The sequence below is a fragment of the Lissotriton vulgaris genome, chromosome 5, assembly GCF_964263255.1.
Source record: "Lissotriton vulgaris chromosome 5, aLisVul1.2, whole genome shotgun sequence".
Lineage (NCBI taxonomy): Eukaryota > Metazoa > Chordata > Amphibia > Caudata > Salamandridae > Lissotriton > Lissotriton vulgaris.
This window is the reverse complement of record NC_141693.1, coordinates 1,620,320,180-1,620,338,339: the sequence shown is the minus strand read 5'-3', so window position 1 is coordinate 1,620,338,339 and position 18,160 is coordinate 1,620,320,180.

The window sequence follows — 18,160 nt, the reverse complement described above, 5'->3', positions numbered from 1 at the left end:
TCAAGGGTATATTGGGTTGCCCATTCTTGTTGTACTAGTTACATTCAGTGCTATACACTTCTTGAATGAAGCATAATGCCCAGCATTACCGCATCCAGAACATACTCATGTGTTAGATCTAAATTGCTGAACAAGCATAACTTTGCCTAAAATTTCCTCTGTAAGCTTGCTCCTCCTTTTTTATGTAAATGTAATTGTCAAGCTCATCAACTCAAGCCAAAATGTGTTCAACACTTTTAGCTATGGCAATAACTTCATGAAGCAGAGGATCATCTTTACCCCACAGTTCATGCCTAACTTTGTCACTGCAACACGTTAGCATAAATTGATCTCAAATTCTTTCATTTACAGTAGCACCAAACTTACACGCAGATGCCAATTTCCCAAGATAAGTGATATACTCTTCCACACTTTTGGTTTCTTTCTGTTCACTCATGTCAAAATGATAACACTGTAAGATGGTACTAACTTTAGGAAGATAATGAAGATCAAGTTTTTTCAGACACATTTCACACTCATTAAGATCTAAATCCTCAGGATTAACCAGTTCAGGTAAAGTTTTAAATACCTCTTCTCCTTCAGTGCTTAAACAATGCATTAAAAGAGATGTTTTCCTTTCACTTGACAATGAGGTGCCTTACATTTGAAGAAAAGTTGTTTTTCCATTTTTACCAATTAATGAGAGGTTCACCTGGATTTTGAAGAAAACATGGTGGTGGAGCAGTAGTGTTTTGCATTTTGTAAATATCAAGCTTAGAACAGACTGGAAATTACAGTTGGTCAAGGAAATACAGGAAAATAGGCAAAATACGTGTCTATCATTGAAGATAACATTTCCAATCTGAAGAGAACTGAAGTGTGCAAGTCACTGTGAAAATACCAGGGCATTAAAAAAACCTGAAGTGTGCCCACCGTTGTGAAGATACCAGAGCAATTAAGGAAACAGAAGCATGCCCATCGCTGTGAAGATACCAGGACAGCAAAGAAAATAGAAGCAGGCCCATCACTGTGAAGATACAGAGGTAACAAAGAGGACTGAAAAAGCTTTTCAGTCGGTGAAAAGCAAGCAGAGCATTTACGCTGTGTGCAAGTCGATTGTGAGTGAACTATAGGCCTTAATTTGAAGGTTGATTGGCCTTAAGCAGCAGCCACACAGGATCGGGACGTGCTATGATTCTAGAATATGCTGGGAACACTGCAGCAATGAAGATTTCCAGTTGCAGGTAGCTGACAGCGCTGTGATGAAGATGAATTCCAAACCAGCAGCTTCCAAATGCAGGTTAAGGAATTTTTGGGGTTGCCAGGAGATTCAGAAATGACCCCTGTAAGTGTAATTTAAAAAATAAAAACTTGCTCTGAACAGTTTAGTGGCAGGGTTAGGGTCATTAAATCTTATAATGTAATCCAGTAAATGCAAAGTAATAAAGAAAAGAAGGCTTGAACTGATATGTAGAAATGTTCAATATTGAAATGCTGTAAAAATCCTGATGCTAGTAGTCACATACATAGGCACTTGAAGATGTAGGAAGTAGCACTAGAATGAAAAATTAATTTGACACAACCATTACTGTCCTAATGGAGAGATACAATTTCTAATACCGTTATCAGGTTTCAACTGAGTCAATTGTGAACTATGTTGCAATTCTAAGGATGTTGGTCAGAATGTGTTCCCTTAAGGATATGGAGGAAAGGATTCGAGACCAAGTGGTAATGTGCACAACGTGCGTCAAGATGTGCAAAAAAATGTATTTATGCCTTAGACACTACAGCCTGGAGGAAATTATATCAACATTAAAGAGTATTGGGATGACTGCCAAAGGAGTGACATTGTTGCTCAAGCCCAATAATGATCATGCTGATGTTAATTTAATTAAAAAAGAAGTGCAAGCTTCCAATAATTTTCTCTTTTTTTTTAGGAGTTTTATATAGCGCTAGCTGGACTTGAGGGTATTAGAGTGCTTCACAACATGTACACTTATGAGCAGTTAGACAGTATATATCATTGATATAACATGAGGGTTCGGGCCGGGTAACGAACGCACACAGAAGGGAAGGGAAAAAGGGGAGGCAGGAGGGTTCAGGACAGATCAGACGAGCATCTGAGCTGATTCATTGGTTAGACATGACGGGAGTCCAAAAAAATTCATAATAAAATAAGAGGATTCTTGATTCGGGATGGTGTAGTCGGTCTTTAAGTTAAGTAGAGCAGGAGAGCAGGCTAAAGTTTTTTTTGGTTGTTATCGGCTCCCTCGAGATCGCTTGAGGAAGAGGACTTTGAGTGAACTGCCATGTCCTCCTGGTCAGTGTCTCCACTGGCCAGGCCTAACCCTTCCCTTTCTGTGCACATTGGTCACCACTATGGAAGGCCCAAGGTACCCCCTTGGGCAGGGTGCAGTGTATGTGAAAGGTAGAACATGTACTAGTGCAGGTGACATTCTCTGGTAGTAAATGACAGCCATTTTTGTTTTTCACTATTGTAAGGCTACCTTGCCCATAGGCTATCCTGGGGAATGCTGGCTACAGTGGCTACCAGCATATCTTACCATAGGAGCAAGGTAGGACATACAAGTCTGGTATCTCTGTACTCAGAATTAATAACACATCTTTTTGGAAAGGTGTTTTTTAAATCCTGTGTTTGAGAACAGCACTTTTATAAAGTGGCTGTGCTCTTGTCTGACCTTTCTGTGTGCCTTGGCCTGTTTGTTAATTGACTGTCTGGTTTGTGAGTGACAGGGCTGGGGGATTCCAGGAGACAGAATGAGTCTGCCCAGTGGTGAATAGAGAGATCTGCATTTAGATGGGAGGGAGGAGTTGCACCTTGGACCTGAATAGGACTGTGCATGCCCCCCACAGTGCTGGCTCTACCCCCTGTGGGGAATCAGACGTCTCTGCCCTGTAAAAGGAGAGAAGGAATCCTGTTAACAAAGTGCTCCAGGGCTGTGCTTTCCCTCCACAATACTGGCTCCACCTCCTGCTAGGCTGCTGACGAACCTGCCCCTCTCTCTGAAAGGAAAGGAGAAGCCAGGAAAAAAAAGTGCTAAGGAACAGGTTCAGATTGGGCTCAGCGCCCTCCTGCACAAAGGGAATACAAAATTTTATGGGTATGAGTACAGGACCCCAGACTACAGAAAATTAGATCATCCGGGAATCAAGAAGGAACCTCTGCCAAGGAGAAAGCTGTAATTGAAGAAGGAAGACTGTCCTGCTGTTGCTCCTCTGAACTGACCTGCTGTTGCTTTGCTGCCAAGGAGAGGGGAAGGACTTTGCTTTGTGCTGTGTTCCCTTGCTTGAAGGACTCTCCCAGGGCCTGAGAAGAGCTTTCTCCCTGGTAGGAAGTCCCAGGAACAAAAGTACTTCACCCCCAGTTTCCCTGAACTCTGCTGAGAGAGTTCTGTCCTTCCTAGAGTGCTTGGGCCAGTTGTGGTGCCTCTGGAAGTTGTACCTGTGTTGGGAAGCTGGAAACCAAGATTATAAAGACTTTCTACAAGTTGTCATGCATCGTTCGCTTGCGGAGCGCATCCCCATCAGTGCAAGGAAATTCCCGCCGCCGCGAAGCCGAGATCGTTGTTGCATCCTTCGCTTGCGAGAAGCACCAGTCCGGTGCTGAAAGATTACCATCGCTGCGAGTATCGTCGCAGAGCCTGTCCTCACTGGGTGAGATCGTCGCACCGCTTGCTTGCGGACCGCATCACGTCACTGCGAGAGTCGTCACAGAGCCATTGCATCGAGGGGCCGCGAGAGAAGAAGATCGCCGCTGAGCCGTGCATCGTCGCCACACCGGAGATCATCTCATTGTACCTTTTACGAGTCGCTTCCACCGAAACCTGTGCACCGGAATCCACGCACGATATTTCATCCCTCCCCCTACAGACCGGAGTCATCGTAACACGCCCGCTGCGTCCAGCGGGGTTGTCGCATCGCCTCCACAGGGTCTCAGGAGTGACGCATCACTTGCTTTTCACAGCTACAGCTTTCCCTTGGAACTTTTGTCGCATCTAAAGGTACTGCTGGCTAAAACGTGACGCAACTGTGGATTACTTTAACGTAACCTTAAGAACACTTTTGAAACCATATTGTTGAACTGTGTTTGTTGGATTTTTGTCATTTTGGTCTTGTCTAGTTCAGATTAAGAACTTTTATTTTTCAAAACTGTTGTGGAGTCAGTTTGTGGTGTCTTCACTATGTTACTGTGAGTGTTGGTACAAATACTTTACACATTGCCTTTTATAAGCCTGACTGCTCGTGCCAAGCTACCAAGGGGGTAAGCAGGGGTTATCTAAAGAGTGTATCCTCCTTACCCTGACTAGAAACAAGGGTCCCTATTTGGACAGAGGTACCTACCCCTGCCAACTAGAGACCCCCAGTTCTAACAGGAATGAAGGAGGACCAGTGTTTTGGGGGAATGAAGGAGTCGCTATCATGGTTTTTAGACGCTATGTCCTCAATGGAATGGGAGAGCTTTGAGCCAAGTGAGAGATTTATCTTGGCAATTTTTTAATTGAAAAAGTTGGCGCAGTTGTCGCAACGTTCTTTGGATGCTAGTGTTGAGGATGTCACCGGCTTTGAGGTTTGGTTCCTGATGATATTGAAAAGCTCTTTGGGTCTTTTTTTGCGGTGTCTAGAGCAGCGCAGAAGAAAGCTGTCTTTTTGTTTTTAATGTGTTTTTTGTAGGACCTGCGGACTTCTAGGGGTTGATCGTGATGGAGGACGGAGGGATTGTACCTCCAGATTCTTTCTGCAGTTCTTAGCAATATTCTTTCTTCATTGATGTCGGTAGTGAACCATGATCTGGAGGGAGTAATCCTGTTTTTTTTTAGTTTCAAGGTGGCAAGGTGGTCCAGGGTGAGCGTCCGATTGGAGTGGTAGAGCGAAGTGGTTGAGAGGTGATCAGGGGTTTTAGGGAGGAGCAAGCTGATTTTTTGTACTAGGTCAGCTCGAGGGATCTGGGCTATGTTTCTGACCCATTTGGGAAGGTCTAGCTTGGGGTGGTGAGTTTGTCCCACTATGTTAATATGGAAAATAACTATGTGGTGATCGGACCAGTCTATGGGGAGGATGTGGTCATCAGAGATTGCGTTGCTTTCGGTAATAATTGCGTTGAGGATTGCTCCTCTATGATGAGTTTCTTCTAGGCAGTGTTGGGTCAGATTGTTTTCTAGTAGTAGGTTGTTCAGGGTTTGAATGACAAGGTTTTGTGCTTTGTTCTATCTAAGATTGAGGTCACTCAGGATTATCTTGTTAGAGTTACCTAGAGCGTATTGGGCAATTAAGTCGGAAAGGTGGACCCCGAATTCCGGGGAGTTGCCTGGGGGGTGGCACAGAAGATGGACAAGTGTGGGCCTGGAATCATGCATTTTAATGATGACTGAGAGACATTCAAAGGAGCTGTGGGAACATGAGGTAGTTTCCGGGATAGTGATGTTGATCTTGTGAATGATTACTATGCCCCCACCCCTTTTTCCTTGTTTGTCTTTATTGATCATTGAGAATCCAGGAGGCACCAGCATGTCCAAGCTGGGCTAAGAGAGATTGTTGAGCCAGGTCTCTGTGATGAAGGCAATGTCTATATCAAGGGAGAGGAAGGCTTCTGCAAGTTCGGTTGCATGTTTAGTCGCAGATCTGCAGTTAAGGAGTATGCAGTTGATGGGGCCCTTCTTTGTTCCTGTTTTCAGTGGGTTGTGCTCTGGGTAATCAGGCTAGGTGGGCTGGGGGTCTCGGGTTTCTCAGGGGGTGCTCATTTCTAAATCCCGTGATTACTTGGATCTTGGATTTGGGAGAGGAATTCGCAGTGGGGTCAAAGGATGAGGCTAGGTGTGCCACTTCCTGAGAGGAAAGTGAGGATGTTGTTCTTCTGGGTCTTTCGAAGCGCTTATCGGTCACCTTTGTGTTGGACTGGGGTTCTGGGCTCAGGTTGGGATGAGAGGCTCGCTGGTGGGTGGTATCTTGTTGTGATTGGGTTGTTTGGGAGCCAATTGCACGGTGGGGGTCAGGATGGGCTTTTGAGTCCTGGACAGGTTTACTAGTGTTTCGTTCAGGCCTCGGATCAGGATTTCAAGCTGCGTTACCAGGAGGAAGAGGCGTTGCTTCGTGTTATCCAAGGCAAGTGGGATAGTATCTGGGGCAGCATTGACCTTTGGGGAGGGGGGCGTGTCCTAGGTAGGAAGGGGGGTGTATGGGGCAGTGTTGCTCTTGGGGATGGGGGTGGGTCTGGGGCAGCGTTGCCCATGGAGGATGGGGGTGGATCGCTGTCATGACTGGTATGAGGTGTCCCAGTCCTGATGGTTAATGGGGAAGGAACTGTCTGGTTTGGGTGTGTGAGAAGTTGGCCTGGTATATAATGCTCACTAATTCTAGTGATCGCTTTGTACCATGCCAAGCAACCCTTATGATGATTGGTTGTAAGTCAACCTTATAGACCAGTTATCCTAGTGGTAACGTGGACAAAGCAGTCTTAGGCTAAACTCTGAAAGGCATGTGAAGCCAGCTGTATTACCATACACAACCCCCTTGAATACCACATGAAAGGACACCACACAGATATATATATTGAAAATATATATAGATTTATTAACTACAAAATCCCCTGGACTCTTTATGAGCACAGAAGCACAAGCGTTAAATCACAAGACAGTTTAAAATACACAAAAGTTGCACAATATGGATGAGCCCTAGGGGCCACCTAAACCATATACTAATAAAGTGGTATAAGAGATACCAATCAGAACGGAAACAGGCCTAGGGCCTTGGGAATCGCTGGAGCTATTCGAGACTAGCAGTGACTAAGTCGGGATGTCCACCTTCCTACATAAACCCCCCCAAACGAAAGGAGATAAGGCTATCCTTGACCAGGTAAGCCTATATTGCCTAAGTGGCCATATAACTAGAACTCCCTACCTCCGCACATCCGCGCCCTTTCCAATCTGATTGCTTTCCGGAAAGCACTCAAAACCCATCTTTTCACTGTCATCTAATCCCTCTGCTGGCTCCCCCCCCCCCTCAGGTACTGGTTAGGTTCAGCGCCGGGACGCTCCGTTGCTGGGGCAGCTGTTTGCGCTTAACAAATAAATAACATAACATAACATAAGGAAGTACCAGCTCTGGCTTGGTAACCCCCTGTCTCATAGTCCACTAAGCAATCCCTCACCCTAAGGGTATCTGAGGGTCTCCACCATAGGGAATCTCTACCTGTGGTGTGTCTTTGCAAAGTCAAAGGCTGGTGTTGAGATGGAATACTGAAGTGAGTTTCCTCTGTAGGGCTCAGCTTCCTCCAATCACTTTCCACCATGTGTGCCTTTCTTTCTTTGACTGAGTTGCACTGTGCTCTCAGGGTCAACCTCTGGCTACCTAAAGCTGGAGGCAGGGTCCCTCTGTTTGGCTTACTGGAGGGACAGTTCAGGTTTGGGCCCTTAGGGTCCCAGGTTTGGCTGTGCCCAACAATATCCATCTGGGGGAGGTCCCTAACTACTTTTAAGGGGGATCCCTCAGGAGTTTTTAAAGTTTGCACCTCACTAGGGCTACTAGTTTCGGTGCCCCTAATCTGTTGATGGGGGTGCTTTATTTGACAGGGGGCCCTTTGGGTCTCACTGTCCTTCTTGTCCTCTGCAGCCCTGGGCTGAGTAAGGCAAGGTAGAGAGGGGCAGGTTACCTGCTCCAGACTGGGTCCCACCTGAGAAGGGTCCACTGCCATCAGAGGCTCTGTCAGGCCAGGCCTAACAACCTCTGGGACAGGTCCTTCATCAGGGGTAAGATCAGTTCCCTGAGGAGGCTGATCCTTTCCTAAAGTCTGGTGGGAGGGAGATTTCTCTTCCTCCTCAATGCTCTCAGTTTGGGTGGAGTGATCAATCATTTCAGGCTTCACTACCCATGTATCAGTTTGAGTTTAGGCTGTGGCCATCACAGCCCCTCCAACCTTTTCAGGAGGAGACTCAGTTTGGGTATGGGCTGTTGCCATCCCAGCCCTGCTACTCTCTTCGGGAGGGAAGTTAGCTAAAGATGGGGCTGAGGTTTACTCAGCCCTCCCAACCTTTTCAGGAAGGACATCTTGGATTGGGGCTGTAGCCATCACAGCCCCACTAACCTTCCCATGGAGATTTACCATTCTAGAATGGGTTTGCTGTTCAACCTCAGCCCAGGCTGAGATTTCCAAATCATTACCCAGTAGGCAATCTACAGGCAAGCTGGCTGACACTGCCACTCTTTTTGGGCCAGTGACACCTCCCCAGCTAAGATTGACTACTGCCATGGGATGATTGGTTTCTATGCCATCAATGTTTGTCACCTGATATCTGGCATCAGGTAAAAGTTGCCTTGAGGGGCCTAGACATTCAGCCACCATGGTGATGCTAGCCCCTGTGTCTCTGTAGGCCTCAACTTTCAAACCATTGATGAGGGGCTCCTGTCTATACTTGCTCAAAGTGTTTGGGCAAGCAGTGAAATTGGCAAACCCCATGCCAGTCTCATAGACAAGAGTATCTGAGTTAGGGGACCTGGATAGGCCAGAGTCCACCTGTCCTCCAAAAGTAAACCCACCCAAATTCTTGGGGGTGCTCCCACCACCTGGGGGACCACTGCTAACAGTGACAGGAGGTGTTGGAGCCTTACCTGGAGGTATATTCTCCTTATTGCCATTCTTGGGACAGCAGTTGTCTGTTTTGTAATGCCCAACCTGTTTACAGGTATGACAATAAGGCTTTTTCTGGGTTGAAGAAGTGTCTTGGGACCCACCCCCATTCTTGGAGTTTTGGGGCCCTGGGGAAGTCTTTTCCCTACTTTTATCCCCACCCTTCTCTTGAGGCTTGGTAGTCTCTTTCTTTTGGTCACCACGCTGGTTCTTAGGCCTGATCCTGGTTCTGACCCATTTGTCTGCCCTCCTACCCAATTCTTGTGGGGAGGTGAGATCAGAGTCAACCAGGTGCTGATGTAGAAGCTGATTTTGACAATTACTTAAGATTTGCTCTCTCATAATTAAATTATACAATCCTGTATAGTCAGTAACCTTACTTCCCAGCAACCAGCCCTCCAGAGCCTTAGTGGCACATTCAACAAATTCAGACCAGTCCTGAGTCTGTGTCTTCTGGGTGTCTCTGAACATTAACCTGAACTGTTCAGTGGTAAAGCCCAACCCATCAATCAGAGCACTCTTCAGGACCAGGTAGTTTCTAGAATCCCCATCACTAACTGTGAGGAGTCTGTCTCTGCCTCTACCTTCAAAGGAGAGCCACACGATTGCTGCCCACTGCTCCTGAGGGATCTGCTGTACCATGCAGGCCCTCTCAAGTGCAGTAATCCATTTATGGATATCATCCCCAGCTTTGTAGGGGGGCACAATCTTACTCAGGTTTCTGTTATCAAAAGACTTGTCTTTATCCTTCTGGATAGTGCTGCCACCAGTGGATCCTAATCCACTCTCTCTAGGCTGTCTTGCTCTAGCAAGTTTCTCTTGGGCCAGGGAAACTTCTAATTCTTGTCTCTGGATCCTCAATTCAGCCTCTCTCATTTTGGCCTCATGTTCCCTTCTCTAAGGGCTAGTCATCTCCCTTCTGGAGTGACCATGAGAACCTCTAGAAGCATGGGAGTTGTTAGAGTCACCTGAGTGAGTCCTTCTCCTCCTAGGCTTCTGGTTAAGTCCACCTGGGGGTCTGAATGGGTTGTTCCCAGATTCAGTCCCAAATAGGCTTAAGTTAGCCTGGTTCAGTCTACTGACCAGCACCTGACTATTTCTGTCATCATCTGACTCACTGCTCCCCTCTTCTGTCTCTTCTTCCTCTTCCTCCACTGGATCTGCCTGAGGAGCTCCAGTGATGGGGGCTTCCTCATCTACCAGGATTATAGGGACAGGGGTTTCTACAGTGTCATCCTCAGAAGGATGGCCTCCTTCAGCATCCCCTGTGGGGTCTGCCTTAGAGGTCTTTAGGGTCTCAGACTGGTCCAAGATCTCTCTAAGGTGGTCTGTGGTAGGGGAAGGCCCTGACCTCAGACTCCTTAAGACACAAAGCTGTCTTAATTCCTTAAAGGAAAAAATAGCAAATTTGGATGGTGCCCTTGGAGGGTCACTCTCAACAGGAGTAAGTCCACTGGACCCCTCTGCTCCAGACATTGCTCTAGTGTGGGTGGATGTGTTGCAATCTACCTACACTGGTGTTTACCTACTAAACCTATCTAGTAGTTGTAGTCAGGGTGTGCTACTCCCTTTGCTCTACAACAACTAAGTTCAGTAGAACTTAAGTATACTAGTCTTGTTTTATATGTACCTAGCAGGTACCTGTATGATCTTTCAAATGATAATCTCAAAGATTGTAATGGTAAAACAACAGCAAGCTCAGATCCCAATCCGCTGCCCACCAATGTGAGAAGTTGGCCTGGTATATAATGCTCACTAATTCTAGTGATCACTTTGTACCATGCCAAGCAACCCTTATGATGATTGGTTGTAAGTCAACCTTATAGACCAGTTATCCTAGTGGTAACGTGGACAAATACAAATGGACAAATACAAGAGGCAGGGAACTCCCCCAGGGTTCTTTTCCAAATCTTGCAAACATACGCTAAACCCACAGCATGTGAAGCCCCTGACATGTCATCCCAACAGCTGTGTGATGAAATGTTCTGCTTTTTCACTGACAAAATCAACAAAATCTATGATAAAATTATATGTACAAATCAGGCTACTCTGACAAATATAGCACCCCCCCTTAAACTCACAGAATTTATATCTGATGCACACTCTCTGGACATTTTTCCCCTTATTTCGTTTCAAGAAACGTCTAACCTAATAAAACAGATTAAAAGTGGGAGTCCAGAGGATACTATCCCTGCTAGGTTAATGCCTGCATTGGATGAACAACCATGCCCAATGATTACTGAATTAGTTAACCTTTCACTCACCTCAGGCACTGTCCCCAAGGAATGGAAGCGAGCCCTTGTCAGACCCATAAGAAAAAAACACCACCTTACCGTGGTCTGACCTGACTAATTTAAGACCTATTTCCCTGTTACCATTCTTAGGGAAACTTATAGAAAAACATGTTAATCGCCACCTATCCGGACATATTGAACTAGTAAAAGCTCTGAATGATTCCCAATCAGGATTCCGCCCCAAATACAGTACTGAATCCACCTTGCTGTCTGTTACTGATGATCTCCACGCCTACCAGGACAAGGGCCTCTCAGTCATCTTGGTTCTATTAGATCTATCGGCAGCGTTCGACACTGTGTCTCATACCATCTTGACTCAACGGTTGTCGAACGCTGGCATTAAGAACAAAGCCCTTGACTGGTTAAAGAGTTTCCTAGCTGATCGCACCCAGAGAGTTACCATGGGTGAATATCGCTCTGCGGAAATAGAGATTTCTAAGGGGGTGCCAAAGGGCTCATGTTTGAGCCCCACTCTTTTTAATATCTATGTGGCACCCCTGGCAGGAGTATTGCGTAGGTACGGCTTTGTCCCCGTATCATACGCAGATGATACGCAACTCCTTTTCCCCTTCAAAACTCTTTCCACTGAGGTTAGAAACTCTTTCTCGTCAGGCATGAAAGAAGTGGCAAAATGGATGTCTACCAACTACCTCCAATGTAACGTCAGCAAAACGGAAATCATGTTATTTGGGGAGGCTAAAATACTATGGACTCCGGAATGGTGGCCATCAGAACTAGGAGCAGTCCCTGAACCTAAACAGGTCGTGAAAAATTTGGGAATTCGGCTCGATCACGACCTGTCATTAAAACAACACACCAGCTATATTTCAGGGATATGCTTCCATACCATCGGTCTGCTCCGCAAGGTCTTTCCACTTCTACCTGACTCTGTAAGGAAAACCCTTGTTCAAGCACTGATCCTTAGTCGGATCGATTATTGTAACGGTCTGTTACTTTCTGCCAACGAAGGAGTGTTGGCTAAGCTACAAGTCATTCAGAACACGGCAGCCCGCCTTGTTCTGAATGCCCCTCCGAGAACTGCTTCCAAGCCCCTCCTTAAACAATTACATTGGCTTCCAATCCGACAAAGAGCAAAATTTAAAATATGCTGCCTAATCCATAAGTGCTTGAATGGACAGGGGCCGATCTATCTTGAGCGGAGATTTGTTCCTTATGTTCCAGCACGATCCCTCAGATCAAGTAACAATCTCCTCCTCCTCGTGGTCCCCCATGTTAAAAAGGTCAGACACGGAGGTAGAGCCCTGTCTACCACTGGCCCCAAGCTATGGAATAAACTTCCCCTGGCTTTAAGACAATGCAAAGAGCACATAACATTCCGTAAACTCCTAAAAACTGTTCTGTTTAAAAATGAAATCTAATTCCATCCTCATATCATGACTGCTGTTTACCGGTTCAAAAAGCGCAGAGATACTCCTGTCGGAGTGGATTCAAGCGCTATATAAACCTACAAATAAATAAATAAATAAATAAATAAATAAATAAATAAATAAAAGCAGTCTTAGGCTAAACTCTGAAAGGCATGTGAAGCCAGCTGTATTACCATACACAATCCCCTTGAATACCACATGAAAGGACACCACACAGATATATATATTGAAAATATATATAGATTTATTAACTACAAAATCCCCTGGACTCTTTATGAGCACAGAAGCACAAGCGTTAAATCACAAGACAGTTTAAAATACACAAAAGTTGCACAATATGGATGAGCCCTAGGGGCCACCTAAACCATATACTAAGAAAGTGGTATAAGAGATACCAATCAGAACGGAAACAGGCCTTGGGCCTTGGGAATCGCTAGAGCTATTCGAGACTAGCAGTGACTAAGTTGGGAAAGGCCCGCGGGACTCGGGTGCAGTGTTTAAAGTGCACGCATTCACCAATGTAAAGTCTATGGTGCGTAAAAAGTACAAAGTTAGTTAGTTCGGAACCTTCCGAGTGACCTAGAAAGCTGAAACTTAAGACACAGGCCCTTGAGATGTGTACCAGTGTAGGAACACTGGCAGAGCTGAGTTACCTCACCCACAGGAAGCGGGTGCACAGGGTCGAAGTAGTGTCGGGTTTCGTCACGCTGGTCGATGGTGCTTGGAGCTGAAGATGCTGCAGGCGGCTCGATGTGAAGAGTTCCGGTGGATCCAAGGGTGGATCTGAAGATGTGAAGACCTGAAAGCAGAGGGGACAATGTTCAAAGTCACTAGCCAGTGACTACCGTGGAACCAGATTGGAACCAGGCGATGTCGGGTGCAAACAGGTGTCGAGGTGTAGCTTCTCTCTGCAGCCACGTGGACACCGGGGGTTGAGGACGTCCAGGAGTCGGTCACGAGCTGTTCCACGCAGGCTTCTCGCTGTTTGTGGTGTCGGCAACTTGATCGGAGCAAACAGGCCTTGGCTAATGCAAGCCACGCAGGAATCAAAAAATGCTTACCACTCAGACCAGCAAGGTCAGAGCGGGGGCTCCTTTTCACAGGAGCTAGGGCAAGTCTGGAGCAACCAGACCCGCAGTGTAGTTTGTCGGTTTCGTTGCCAAGATGGCCGCTGACCACGTGGCTAGTGGCCGGGATGGCGCGTCGAGTGGCACAATGCAAAAGGGCCCCACGCAGATCTTGGAGAAGCTGGGGGGCTGGTCTTCGATGCAAGGGCTGCTCGGTGGTGGGGGTTCTCAGGCCCCAAAGCACAACATCGAGGATGCCTCTGGTGCTGCGCTGTCAGCTCTTCGGGTGTCTTCCAAGATGTCCGGTCCCACGTCTCTCGGTGCCTCCACGGGTCCCTTCTTTGCAGGGACTGTGGATCGGGCTCTGAGAAGTCTGGGAGTCTGGGTCTTGTCAGGCTCTGGGCTCGGGCTCTGGTGGGAGGCAGCGGCAAAGCAGACGTTGATTCGCTGGTTGGTACCTGCTTTCACAGGGTGGCCACTCCTAGGCCACAAGGGAGATTCTCTTCAGTCTTCTGAGCAGCAGAATGTCGAAGTCCAGTCTTCTTCTTCGTGTAAAGTTGATTCAGGATGATCTGCTGTGCAATGGCACTGCTCCCACTCTTATTACCAATCTGAGGGGTGGATCACCTACTAGGTCCCTCCTCTGGGTGGTACCAGGAAGGGGGGCGGTTACACCCCCTTTCCTTTGTCCAGCTCCTCGCCAGGCCTGGGTCTGGAAAGTCCCAGGACCGGTTTGGACTGGCTTATGCACGGGGACACCTTGTGTGCCCCGGGCATGTCTCAATCTATTCAGCCCTGTCCTACCCAATACACAAAACCCTGTCTGGGGTGGTGCTCGCACCTCCCAAGGCAGGAAACCCTTTGTCCAAGCCTCCCTCGCTGGAAGGACTCCCAGCAGCAGGAGGTCAGACTTGTGTCTGTGGTGGCAGCATCCATTTTGTGATCCTGAGGCTCTGGTTAACTTTAACCGGGGTTAAGGCTACACACATGTCGTGTCCCTCTAGAAGGGTGGAATGCTATCCCCGTCGACAGAACTTTCGAGGGGATAGTATTCCAATTCGTATGACACCTTACTCGACATGTTTTGATAAAGCCAAACCAAAGATAGCATATAACCGCGAGGATTATAATGCACTTAAGAGTATATGGTATGGCAATATCCCGGAACAGCTAAGGGAGTGGTTCCCGACAGCTGCAGACAGGCTCAGCTCATGCTAGAGCACCATCTCACATATTTCCAAGCACTCTGCCTCCAGGATTGATGAGGCCTTCCATAGGAGTGGCTGATAGGAACATATGTGTCCAGTTTAAGGTCAGGCATAGGGATACTATACCTAAGTAAGAGGTGATTACACCGACTTACCCCAGCTGAGTGATCAGCCAGTTGTGTCAAATATGGAGGCCAGGCCAGGGGTGGCACAATACATGCTGCAGCGCCTGGTAGGCCTTGGATGCACCTATGCCCTGGGTACCTATGGTACACTGTTACAGGGGCCTATAAGGTGAACCAGATCCAATTGTGTTATGCACCTAAGGTACATGGAGTCCATTTTAAGGAGAGAGCAATCAGCCTGGGGCCCCGAATAGCAGGATCCCAGGCCAACTAAGTCAAAAACCAGCTAAACACCAGGCAAAAAGTTTGGGGGTAACCATAGTCAGATGTCCACCTTCCTACAGGGTGTGTTAGAGTTCAGGGGTCGGAGGAGTGTCTGCTGAAGTCGGGCATTGTCTCTCATGTGACGAGGGAGCGGCGAGTGGTTGAGAGGAGGCTGCGCTTGCGGGAAGTGTTCGGACCCAGATTTCAGGGAGGGAGGGGAGTGGGGGGAGTGGGTTGACTCCATGAGGGAGTGTGAACATAATTCAGGGGTGGTGAAATGCAGTGGGTGCCGCGGGATGGTGGAGAAGGGGGTCTTGAAGCGGAAGAGAGGAGGGTCCTGAGCCTCCTCTGTCTAGAAAGGCTTACTAGAGGGATGGTGTCGCTCGAGTTAGCGTGGAGATCACGGGGGTGTTTTTTAAGTAGAGGACGAGGGAGTAGAAGACCTCAAGATTAACGCTCTTGGCCTGTATCTCGACAGTGCCATTCGCATGGATGGTTATAGAGATATTACTGCCAGTCGTCAAGTGGTTCGAGAGAGAGGTTGTCTAAGTTTGCGATTATGGGATGTGATTGTAGTTTTGGAGATGGAGAGATGTGTGTTAAGAATGCTGTACCAGTTGTTGAGTCTATCAGTGTGGAAGATGAGGTCCATTTTTATCTGTCCTCTAGAGGAGCATTGGTAAGTGTCTACAAAGAGTGTCTTGTGGTGTTGTCTAATCAGTCTGTGTTTGAAGTGTTTCTTTGCTTTACTAGAGAGGTTAGGGGGGAAAAGAGATTGCAAAGGAGTTTGGTGCATGGGGTATCAGGATTGCGAATAATTGCAATAAAAAGAATTACCAGCATTTTTGTAATACCAGGCTAGCATGTTATCATTGTGGATCCAATACCCACTTAGCATCCAACAAAGAGTGTCCAGCATTGAGTAAGATATGTAAGTGTTGCGGAACGCAAGAACATTTTTACAATGTGTTCAGAACCAAGTACACAAAGAAAGTGTTCACAGTGGAGGAGTTGGAACTGAAGTATACTTCCAATAAGAATAATCTAATGAAAAGGTTGGTCTCACTTGTGGCTATCATCATTAAGGAGGTTGGATTGAAATAACGTAAATGCTGTGACCAAGTAAATCAGAAAAATGCTGAAATGCTTGTTGACACTGGGCCAGGAAAGACCATACTATCAAAGAACACTTACAATGATCTGGAATGCAAAGAACCACTGGAAGCTAGTAGAATCATGAAGGAGCTTACAGTGGCCACACAATTAAACTTTAAGGAGTATTTAAAGCAGATTTGCAATTCAAACACAAAATTAATTTTACAAATCTCTTTGTGATGGATTACAACGTGAACATTATTAGATGACTCATTAAAAAAATACTGTGAATGTTGATAAATCCATGTCAACCATCTCTTGTGTTCAGATTTCAAAGAGGCAGTCTGGATTCCATTCTTGAAGAATACGAGGGATCATTTAGTGAGAAGCTAGCATGCCTATGGGATACCAAGCACAAAATAATTCCAAATACAAACTTGTCTACTGTCTTGCAATGTGTCAGGAACATACCCATGTCAGCCTGCACCAAATTGAAAGCCATACTCAAATATTGGCGTGACATTGGCATATTAGAATCAGTCAAATCTTTAGAATGGCTTTCACCTGTAGTCAAAGAGAAAAAATAGAATGGCTCATTTCGCTTATGCATTGAACTTCAACAACTTTACAACCATCTAGTAGCATACTGTTAGCCTTCCCTGTGATAACTGAAATGGTGATGACACTGAAATAAGCTAAAATCTTTACCACTCTGGATTTTAGGGCAGCTTGTCACCAAATTCAGTTGGACATAAAAATCTCAAGGTTATACCGCATTCATCACACCGGAAGTAGCATACCAAGTTTGTAGATGGTGGCTGCAGCAGCGGCAATGTAAGTCTTTGCAACATGTCCAATCCACACATTATCAGAAATGTGTCAGTTCTGCTTGGGGTTCAGCCTCACAACAGATGACATGCATTGGTTCTTCTGGACCTACAAAGGCTGGCAAAGCACCTTAACTCTACTACCAGGAGTCCAGGACTGGGTGGCCCACAGGTGCAGATGCATGGTTGTTAGAAGCCTTTTATGTCCATGAGACTTCAGATTCCACCAGCTAGCCCTTGGAGTCACTCTGGGTTCTGGGTTCTGTCCATCACCTTTTCCAAAATTGATTTTATCCACACTATGTGTGGGAGGGTATACTCAGACGTGAGTCCCTAGCTCATTGCACCATCAGGATTCAAGCAAGCCGGGCCGACGAGGCTGAAATGCCAGAAACCGGTCCCCGGTAGCTTGTCTCCTTACCAGTATAAGAATTGGCTTGGTAGTTTGGTTTGCCCTGTTCCCATCATGCACTGGGACAGGAACAGACTAATTTGCATATAGCCAGGTTCTGAAGCTGGGATGGTGCAGTGAGCTAAAAAACGGTGATGGATCAAGCCCTGATCTCTTGACTGGGTAGGAGTATTCTGCATCATTCAGAAACTCTGTCCATCACCTTTTCCAAAATTGATTTTATCCACACTATGTGTGGGAGGGTATACTCAGACGTGAGTCCCTAGCTCATTGCACCATCAGGATTCAAGCAAGCCGGGCCGACGAGGCTGAAATGCCAGAAACCGGTCCCCGGTAGCTTGTCTCCTTACCAGTATAAGAATTGGCTTGGTAGTTTGGTTTGCCCTGTTCCCATCATGCACTGGGACAGGAACAGACTAATTTGCATATAGCCAGGTTCTGAAGCTGGGATGGTGCAGTGAGCTAAAAAACGGTGATGGATCAAGCCCTGATCTCTTGACTGGGTAGGAGTATTCTGCATCATTCAGAAACTCTGTCCATCACCTTTTCCAAAATTGATTTTATCCACACTATGTGTGGGAGGGTATACTCAGACGTGAGTCCCTAGCTCATTGCACCATCAGGATTCAAGCAAGCCGGGCCGACGAGGCTGAAATGCCAGAAACCGGTCCCCGGTAGCTTGTCTCCTTACCAGTATAAGAATTGGCTTGGTAGTTTGGTTTGCCCTGTTCCCATCATGCACTGGGACAGGAACAGACTAATTTGCATATAGCCAGGTTCTGAAGCTGGGATGGTGCAGTGAGCTAAAAAACGGTGATGGATCAAGCCCTGATCTCTTGACTGGGTAGGAGTATTCTGCA